This window comes from Phalacrocorax carbo, chromosome 1 (genome assembly GCF_963921805.1).
Source record: "Phalacrocorax carbo chromosome 1, bPhaCar2.1, whole genome shotgun sequence".
Taxonomy (NCBI): domain Eukaryota; kingdom Metazoa; phylum Chordata; class Aves; order Suliformes; family Phalacrocoracidae; genus Phalacrocorax; species Phalacrocorax carbo.
Window position 1 is genome coordinate 77,377,574 of NC_087513.1, and position 10,181 is coordinate 77,387,754.

Here is a 10,181-nt window from a genome sequence, read left to right on the forward strand (position 1 = left end):
AAGTCCACAATCCTTTTTCAATTTATTAGATTCTTTAACTGGTTTTGCACGTTGTCACGGAATTCTGCAACTTCGTGATACAGGGCCAGTTTCCAAAAGCCACAGTCCCAGGGGAGGGTTGTTAGTGCTCTGCGCCACTCACTATTTGAGTCAAAGCTGCTTGACTGTACAATCCTGTGTCTACAAAGTCCAACATTCCCAGCTTTTTACTTAAATGAGCATTCCTCTGCTGGGCCAGTATGCTTTAATACCTTCTCACACAGCAGCTTTAAGGACATGCCGTAAACGAAAAGCAGATACAACATATCAAAACACAAAGAGTTCCTTTAAAAATAGAGGACTCCATAAAGGACTGAAGCACTGAATTCAATATATTTGCTGCAATATTAGCTCCATGCTTAAAGGTCCTTCCAGAATTAGGGTAATATTTGCAAGCATTTGGCAGGATGTTTTACAGCTATTTAAAAGGACTCTTTGTATCCTCAGTTACAAACTTTTAGTAGTTCCTGTCAGTTACATGTTTAGCACTTCTTTTGGCTTGGAAAAAGGGGAACTCCTGGCAGTCAGGCCAGACACAGCTTGCATGAATTTCATACCACTTGCAGCTCCTGAATGGTGGAGGGAAGGTGCAGTGCAAAAAATATTGGATGCATTTAGTTTATACATTGCTGCATAGTGGCACAAAGCTACCTAAGACATTTCAAAGTCCCGAACGACCCTTAGTCTGGAAGTATTACCTCAAATAAGATGAGTAGCTGAGCACATCTGAGAAATAACAACCGGAAAGAGTGTGCAGAAATGATAGGGCATGAGAGTTTTGTAAAAGATTCCCTTCAGCACTGAGACTAAACTAGTAATCAAAGCACAGCTTCTGTAAGGGTTAAGAGCTGCTTAATAATAACTCTTGCTTCTGCTATATGTCCCTTTACAATGCTTTCAAAGAAAGCTTGTAGTTTATTATTCCCAGGCATGCTATTTACGTAAACAGTGGGCAGATAGAGCCAGTACTGTATGCATCTTGTTAAAAGCTTTTAATAATACATGATGAACCAGACGGGAAAAAAAGGTCAAGTAAATAGTTATAACAAGACCATATAAAATACGTTGCATTAAACATTAAAACTAGTTGTTTCCTAGCACTTAAAACCGCTTCTTTATTTTGTGTTGTTCCTTTGCAATGTTTTAGAAACAAATTCGCTTTTTGTTCTTTAAGATAACACATTGCAGATGTGTTAAGAGTAGCCACGCAGACTAGAAACAGTGGAAACCCTGGTGTTTTGTCAGCTCATATTACACAGTTACCTAGTGTTTGTCATCATCTAGTAAAACAGAGATGCATTACAGCAATGCCATATGCAGTGGCTGATACTTTACCTGTTCAACATTAAGTTACACCAGCAAAAAGAACACAAGTGCTTTGCAACCAGAAAGGGAATTTTCAGAGGCCAAGGGTGAAAGAGAGTTTAATTTCTCTTCATTTCTGGCTTTACTTTATTGTTGAAACCAGTGGCGAATCCCAGACAGTTTTACTCTTGCTATTCCCTTAAAACATCTAATGACAAAAAAGAAGATACTGAGTAAAGAGGTCTCTGAATTCAATTATTGTTTTTTATTTTTGTTTTCTCTTGTCACTAGGTAACATCACTAAGTCATGGAGAACATCTTGCCAGCTATTCAACAAAAATCCTAATATTTCTAAGGTAACAGACATTTCCCCCCACTTAAACTCTGGGAAAAAATATTAACAATTGTAATCTGAAGCTTTTTACTATCTTAATTGTTTTATCACCTCACAGTCTGGATATCACAAATGTCTGTTATTTTTTTGTATTTGTCAAATTTGGGTTCATGGTACCCAGCATGAACAGAAAACTCACTCTGCACCGTGAAAACGTAAGGTTAAAAAGGAAGATGTTGCCTCAGAGAGGTTATGAACTCATGCCTACATTGTTTAACTTTACTTACTGCAGTGTGTATTTGGTCCTGGCCTAACTGGGGGTTAGTTATTAAATTTAAACAGATGGTTAAACAAATGGGTTGGAAGAGAAGGGAATTGCAGTAAAGTTATATAACCGTGTTTCTGAAAAGTCTGTCGTATAATGTACCTTGCCATTAGTCTGTCATCATCATTAACATCAGGTGGGTGATTTTGCTTTATCATATCTGTGTTTTTCCTTATAGGAACTCTGGCATCTAATTTTAATTATCTCAGCCTCAGAACTGTGTAGCTAGATAAGCAGGTACAGCTGTATTCCATCTAACTACCAGGTTGTTCTATATATCTTATAACAAATTTGGATTTTCAAGTTACAAATATTAATGTCACAAAAAGGGAAAATTTGTATGAAATTTATCATACAGGTCCCAAATGTTCAATACCCATCAGTTTTCCAAAATGACATTTCTTGCAACTAGCAAACCCAGACAATATTATTCAATTGAGTCCTAATCCAACCCTCCAAAAATGACTGACACGTCACTCAGTCTTGGATCAGTCTCTTGAAATTTATTCAGTGTGCTTTTGCCACACTTTAAAAGTGTATTCAAATAATACTATGTACATTTACATCAGGGTTACAAATACTTCAGCAGATATTGAATAATTACAGTGCCAAAAAATGAAACGTTTCAGGTGAAACATTTTGATAAGCAGCTAAAGAAGCAGGGCCCCAAATCCTATTTCATAATTGACTTGGACATTCAAATGACTGAGTCTCACTGAAAATTAATGGGACTCAGATTCCTAACTGCATGTCAAAATATGTAGCAGTTGCTTCTGGGAAGGATGAAGGAGGAAAGCTACAGTATACATTTCTGAAAAAGTTACAAACCCAAAGAATAGCTTACCGCAAGCTCTCTTCATTTGCAGAAACTGCAGTAACACCAACAAAAGCAAATTACTTGAAATGGTCCCAGGTTATACCTCACGATCAGATAACGGATAACGTGGCACGTCCGTCCTTACTGTGCGTGATGGCTGCGTAAGTGCTGCATCCAGCTTCCAGCTGTGCTAACAGCAACTGCTCACCGTAACAGAATTTCATAAGGGGGACAAATTTTGCTCTCTGTAAAGACAAACTGTGCTTAATATTTTTTTTTTTTCTAATTTGAACAGTTAACAGGGGCTGCAGCTAAGGATGCATGACCCTTCTTAGCTCAAACAGGTTTCCTGAATTTTTGTCAAGCATATAAATAGAACTTAAACTTTTGCTAAGTGCTTAACCTTGGTTTTCCATCTCTCTCCATTTTTTTTTTTCTTCTATTTCTTTATGGTGGCAAAGGCTATGGGTGTGCATGGGAAAGGCAAAAAGAAAGCACATTACACACACAACTTGGACAGATGAGCTCTGTCAAATCCTGCTGTTAGTTGTTCAAGGTAATGCTAGTCCTACCACTAGGTTAACCTACTGCTCACCCTCGTGGCTGAGGTTGCTGCAAGGTGAAGTCAGCAGAAATGAACCAGTTGTTCCTGTTAAGAGCCTGGTGTCTTAGTATATACTCACTGGCTTAGGACAAAATATTGAAATCTGCCTGGAAACTGCAGAATGGAGGAAGGTGCAGGTTCCCTTGCAGGCTGCATTAGAGGGCTGGTAACCTCTGGCAGTAACACTGGAGAGAAAGCTGGATAACATCTTAAACCTCAGCAGTGAGATTTGCCAAGGCTCATCAGTCAAAACCTGCATTTTCCTCTTTTTTCTGCACGGAATTGGAGACCAGAAAAAAGGGGATTGCTAGTTTTATGCCAACAAATCCCATTCTTGTCTAACACAGCTGGATTAAATGCTCTTTGAGGCTTTATGATCCAGAATTACTGTCCCCTAGCTATGGAATATATGTCTTGATAATAATTCCACAAATTTTATAAGCCTATATCTAGCCGGGCCTCCAACCAGAATGAGAGTTATAACCTCATCTGAAAAAAGGATTATGACTACACCCCCCTGCCATCACAGAGAAGTTATTCCCTGAGGACTTACAAGACAGGGCTCGTAGATGCTTAATTTCATGAAAGAAGTAAGTCATAGTGACACAGGTGCCAAAAGGAAGAATTACATCAGTTTTTCAGCTGCGTGCAGAACATACTTGAAAACAGCTTCTTCTTAATTACCAAAAAGAATCCACAGAACAATGCTAGACTGCAAAGTCTTCCTTCATTTTCGTATGGCTCACACCGCCCTACTTACCGCTGCAGAAAACGGCCAGCTCATATCCCAGCTCGTGGAGACTGATTAACTTGTTCCTAGGCGATGCACACCTGAACTATTTAAAAAAAAAGTAGAAATAAAGCCCTTTCTGTGACTATGTTACCATAAGATGGTTACCCATAAATCTCTGGAAAGCCATAAAAATACTCCTCGGGGACAAAATAATTGCTGATGACTCAGTCAGAAAAGTGATAGTAAAGGTTAACTGTCTAGAAAAGAATATTTCTCTATTAGAGATGCAGTATGAGGAAGCTAAAATCAGAATTCTGTAGTTTCTAGAGCACATCAGAATTGATTCAGGCAACTTTCTATAAAGGTCAATGTAAACCAAAACCATATCTATTAAAAATGTTGGAAATAGAAGAACACAATCACAAATATCCCCTTTTGTAACAGGCAGAACAAAAGACACTGATGTATGAGGGTCTTTATTTGACATCTTATGAAAAAGATTTCAGTAAGGACCTTAGGCCTTCATGAATAAATTCACAACCATTTAAAAGCTCTGCACAAATCCTAGCCACAGGTTAAAATCCTTTAACTATAAAGTAACAAGGAAAAAAAAAAAGTCACAATTCTTCTGTTCCGAGCAAAAAACTAATGTATGTAGCTTATACATTTCTGAGAAACCATTAGATAACACTCAAGAGCTGAGAAGCCGCAAGCTTCTGAAATTCTTTAAGTTCATGAAGGAGATATTGGAAAGAACTGTCAGAGAAAAGATGCACCAGAAACACTGGAGACACAAGAGGACGGACAGAACTGTTTCAAAGCTGAGAGAAGAACAAATAGCTTTACAGTGAGGTGACCCGAGAAGGTCATCTGGGCTGAGAGGGACTAAGCAGTTTTAGAAGTCATACAGGCTATGCAGAAAACCTGTTGATTGCTCTTGATGCCTTGAACCCATCCCAAAGAAAGTTTCAGAAGGCAGAGGAAATTAAAACATCAATATACAAAGAAAACTACACGCAGATCAAGGCATTTTGTATGCTTTTGAGAAAGCAGCAGCAGTACTCTAGGAGAAATGCCTGCGTGCTTGAGGCCATTTACTTCTCTTTAAAGTTTGACTTTGTGCAGCTTTTGGTTTGTTTTGAGCCACAGAAGCCATACCGTCATCGCTCCCATTTCCTCCATCCTTCCTAGGAATACCCCTACATCTTAGTTAAAATAGAAAGGTGGGAAATCAGATCTACAATTAGCATTAAAGAAGTGAGCACATCATGAATGTATACAGAGCAGTTTAGTTTTGCTTTGTATTGGTTTCAGAACAATGTAAAAAAGTTAAATTTACTTTTTGGTTGTCTCCGAGCAGTCATGTTCCTAGGAGTTCTGTTACATTTCTATGATCTCTTTCCTGCGTGGAAATAGTTACTTTAGAGTCCACCACTATCTGTTTAAAACTAGCATTGCAGCCCTTTGCTGGCAGCAAAATGAATCTTACTGGATTTGGACTTCTCAAAGAGAACTGGTAATTCTCCAAAGAGAGATACCGACCACAACTGTAACTATGTTTATCCCACATTTAGATTAAACCATAAACTAAACCATAAAGTGTTTAAGAAAAGTAACGTCATACTGGTATTGACATGTTTAACCTACTCACAATGCAAAATTAACAAATACAAGACTGAATAAAAATAGTTTATTTACTGAAATAGATTACTGTTCCGTTAAAGCCTTAGACTCTGTACCCATCCCTTCATCCTAGTGTTGGGTGGAGGAAAAGGAAGGAAAATGGATCCATATACTTAGGTTTATTACAGAGGAATCCAAGAACTAATCATATAGCGATATAAATCGGTGGCGGCAGCAGCAGGTCAGGATCACTCCTCAGCATTTGAGATAATACTTCCTTCAGAACTGTGCTGGATAGAGGTGGATTGGAAGAGACAACTTGACTGATTAGCCTGCAATGACATGGCTTCAGTAACCAATATATACCAAGTAGTCGTAAGGCCAGAGTAGTGGTTTTAAGTGGCTGTGGAGTTTGTTTGCAGAAATTGCATTCCCACCAAAAGTGTTAGAAGCCCATCTTAAAAGTCTTTTTTCTTCTATTGCTTGTGAGTTCCACCACCTTCATCAAAATCCTGCCCTCCTAGCCTTTCTTCAGGCACCAGCAAACACACAGAAATAAAGGTTTCATCTTCCCTTAGTGTATTTAAAAACCATATATTTGTCTGAAAAAACTTCTGACAGCATGCTGACCAGGAGACTGAAAAAGATATTAGAATATGAAATTGTAGACTTCAGTAAGATGGTTGAGATGAAAGATTTGGGTTAATTAGGACCTAACAAAACCTAGTATTGATAGTCATTACTAGTTTTTCAAAACTGTGATCAATTTCTGGAACCAAAGACATGGGCTTCTTATGTGAGTCCCAGCAAAAAATCTCATTTTCTTACATAGTCCCTTACGTTTACATGTTTAAACACTGCTCCTGGTTACTGTTTAAAATATTTATTACTGTTATTGACTTTAAAAGCCTATATACACTCCCAACTACCTTAAGTAAAATGAAATAATATTAAATTCCTGCCTTTATTTGCTAGGCATAACCTCTACTAAATATAGCAAAAACTTTCAATACTGAAGTAATATTTGCTGCTTAATAAAAGTGAAATTGGAAAGCACTAATTTATGGTTTTTTCTAAGCAGGGAATCCCATAGAAATAGATGCTGTGGCGTTGCTCAAATGAGAAAAAAGGGAACAACTTCAAGGCAAGTATATCGGCAGTTTCATTGAGGCACTAGAAAATTCATGGATATTATTAATTTAGTTCTTTTATACCTCTTCCCTCTCTTCCTCCCCCTTATGCCATCTTCATTCCCCAGCACATTCCCACCAATATTCTGTGTAGAATTAAAAATCTTTCTTCATCCCTGGACAAAAAGGAAAAGTAATTTTCTTGCTATTCTTTGCTATCATTGTTTTGCTGTTACAGCTTTGATCACGTGCTGTGATGCTGTCAGCTCAGCCAGTGGAGCTTTCCGATTTTCCTAGTAAAAGTTAAAAATGTGAGTAGAAAGTAGATGCAAGTCCAATTTGTGTGAGAGATTGACATCCTGGCTCTATTTCTGGGCTTCCTGCATTGGCACTCAAGGTTTTAATTTAGCCCCGTCTCTATTTCTAGGTCTCAAGGTGATCTCCACCTGCGACCATGTACTCCCTCCACCCTCCTGCAGGACAACTTGCATAGGACAGAGTGCAGCCTCTCTCCAGGTGATCACCATGCAGGAACCGATCACCATCCTCCTTTGGGTCAAGTTCTAACACAACTTTAAAGGCTGCAGTATGCCACCAACCTGCTCCACACCTCCTCCGTCCCCAGCCTCACCGCGGGTGCAAGAAGGTTATCAGATGCTTGGAGACACATTTTGAAATGCTTTGTTTCTTTGAATTAACAGCATGTTGGAAACTGTTGTACAGCTCAGGATCAGATCCGCTGTATACATAAGAACCCAGCAGATAAGTCACTGACAGAAAAGAGGGGACGTGCATTCAGGAACATCTGACCCCCACATAAGTTTTTCTGGAAAAAGTGGGGGGGTCAGGTATTTTGAAGTGATGCACAAATAGTGTCACAATTTTCCAACACTGTGAGGGGACCTTCTCTCTGTTTTAGCCTCAGTGACTGAGGGAGAGGCCTTACTTCAGATCTGGTTTAGACCAGACAGTGTTTTTAAGCCCACACCGCTCAGCCACTCTACCAGAAAAGCTGTCCTTCACTGGTGGCGCTGCCATGTACTTTTTCTTGTACATACCTTCTGTGTTTCATTGGAATGACCAAACGGCTCAAAATTATACTTCTAATTTAAACTGTGTTGATCTGTGTCTTCCCTGCTTTTGGAGCATGCACCCAAGTGCTGAAGCCACCTGTGCCACTTGCATTGCTCCTCACAGCAGACTCACCTGGGGGAAGCAGCACCATAATTAAACTAATGCACACCCTGAATCTCAGTCCACGCAGAAGCGAATGGCTAACGTTTGGGAAATGAAAATTCGCTTTCGTTAAGGAAAAATTCCCAAAGAAGGGCCCAGTATTAAGTGCCCAGTGCTCTCTACATGAGCCTGCAGGCCTGTTTCCAAAGAAACAAAGGAGCTTTCATAGCTGCCGTCGTGCTGCTTGAGCATCTCACACAACACACACTCTTCAATACATTTAAATCCTGTTGCGTACACCTGCCATTAACAGGCATCCAACGTGACATGTACCCTGAGGCAGCAAAGATACATCCTGAAGTTAAGTGAATCCAGACTCCAGGATTGAAATAGGGAGGTTAAAAAATAACCTTGCTGTTGTGTGCCCTTGAACCACACGGCCTTTTCATTTCACCGATGCTTGGCAATACAGAAAACTAGTGAAAATAAAGCATGCTGCATCACCTGTGAGGGTCACTTTTTGTGCTACAGGAATTATGTCAGGTAGTATTTCTTGAGGCTGAGACTGAGCTGTTTAATTACTGATATAGTCCTGCCTGGTCAGTGCTGGCATGGGAGTCACTGACTTCACTGGGAGCAGAGATAGGCTAATGGTGCATTTAAAAAACCTCACCATATTTATATTTCCTTTCTCTTCCGACAACCTGTCTATGCAATCAAAATATTTTGAAGCTGGTGCAGTACACATTTTTTTATTTTAGGTATTTTTACACAGAGCCTACCACAATGGGAAACTGTGAGAAAGCTCCACCAGAGTCTTTGTTAATTCATGGAAGGATAAACTCTGTGTAGAGTTCAGACATTAAGTATTAAAATATTGACACACATACTAGTACGAGTGAGTAAAGAAGTATTCATGCTTCTTTTCCTATAGCAATCAACATACCAAGTCAGTCACTGATCAAAAGCCTACATACTATTTCTGTGAAAGATGTTGCATATGTTAAGAGATGAGCACTATTTAGGCTATACAATTTTTGAGTTTATTTAGGCTGTAGTGTTTGATACTATTTCACTGCAGATTTTATGTCCTGATCTTATACATATAAATTTCAGACCAATCAAGTAGAAAAAGCCATAGAAAGTCTTACAATGAAGAGGACTATAACTTGGAGTTATAGTACAAGTAAATCTGCAAAAAGGTCCCCATTGTGAAGGCAGTGGTCTGGGGGCCACTGAAATCGATGGAAGTTTTTTTTGTTTGTTTGTCCAGAACAAGATCCAAATTTCATTGCAATTTTACTTGCTCAGTAAGCTTGGGGTGAAACTGGACACAGCTTAATATCATTCAGATGTTTCACTTATATTCTTGGGTCAATTCATACAGTCGTTTCAGTCTTCAGAGGACAGAATCCCATAGAGAAACTGGAATTAAAAAGTGTAAAGTGTTCTAATGGCTTTTTTTTTCAAATTGGTCTATTTTTTTATTTCATACATAACAAGTGGGTATGTAAAAAATCTACCATATTTTTCCAAGCAAATTACTATCTCAGGCTAATATTAGACATTTATATTATTTTAATCAAATGTTCAATATTGATGAGAGAGGATAATATGCAATACAAAACAATCACGTTTCATAGAAAAATAAATTAACTCCCTTAATACAAGCAAATCTGGTAAGAATTCTTCTATAAGAAATGTTTCTCAGTAGAAAGTATCCTATCAAACCCAAGGCTTTTTAGAAAAGAGCAGATTTGAACAAAAAAAAATCTGCAAAATACATCTTTTTCCAAAACTGTTAAAATGCCGTGTTTTAACATTTTTCTAAATTAAACTTTTTAAATTGTTTCAAAGTTGTAGCATCTGTGACTGATATAGACATTACAAATGTGAAAATAACGTATATGCCTTTTAAAGGACTTACATTTGAAAATAAATCTTCAGATAACCATAACAAAATCAGAGCATAAGCAGGCGACATTTGGGATTTAAGAAAAGAGACTGCTGAGGGTCAGAGAGATGGGAATCTGGTACAAATTTCCCCTCATGTTACCTGTGCACAAACAGGCATCACGATTGCAGATTCACAGCA

General features: G+C 38.5%; 2 long non-coding RNA genes across 4 annotated transcripts in view; one reads left to right on the forward strand and one right to left on the reverse strand.

The window, feature by feature from the left end:
* The window catches only part of LOC135315075 (uncharacterized), a 39,104-nt gene extending 36,171 nt beyond the window's left edge, over positions 1-2,933 (reverse strand). The window contains exon 1 of the long non-coding RNA XR_010374532.1: positions 2,848-2,933. This is a non-coding gene — a long non-coding RNA (uncharacterized LOC135315075). The remainder of the gene's footprint in view (positions 1-2,847) is intronic.
* LOC135315071 (uncharacterized) lies at positions 1,611-9,942 on the forward strand. Of its 3 annotated transcripts, none has more exons than XR_010374528.1 (4): positions 1,611-1,700; positions 3,282-3,376; positions 6,862-7,221; positions 7,338-9,942. It is a non-coding gene; the product is annotated as an uncharacterized LOC135315071 (long non-coding RNA). The 3 variants fall into 3 exon arrangements; XR_010374527.1 differs by lacking the exon at positions 1,611-1,700 and adding an exon at positions 1,993-2,139; XR_010374530.1 differs by lacking the exon at positions 1,611-1,700 and adding an exon at positions 2,891-2,981.
* The last annotated feature ends 239 nt before the right edge of the window (positions 9,943-10,181 follow it).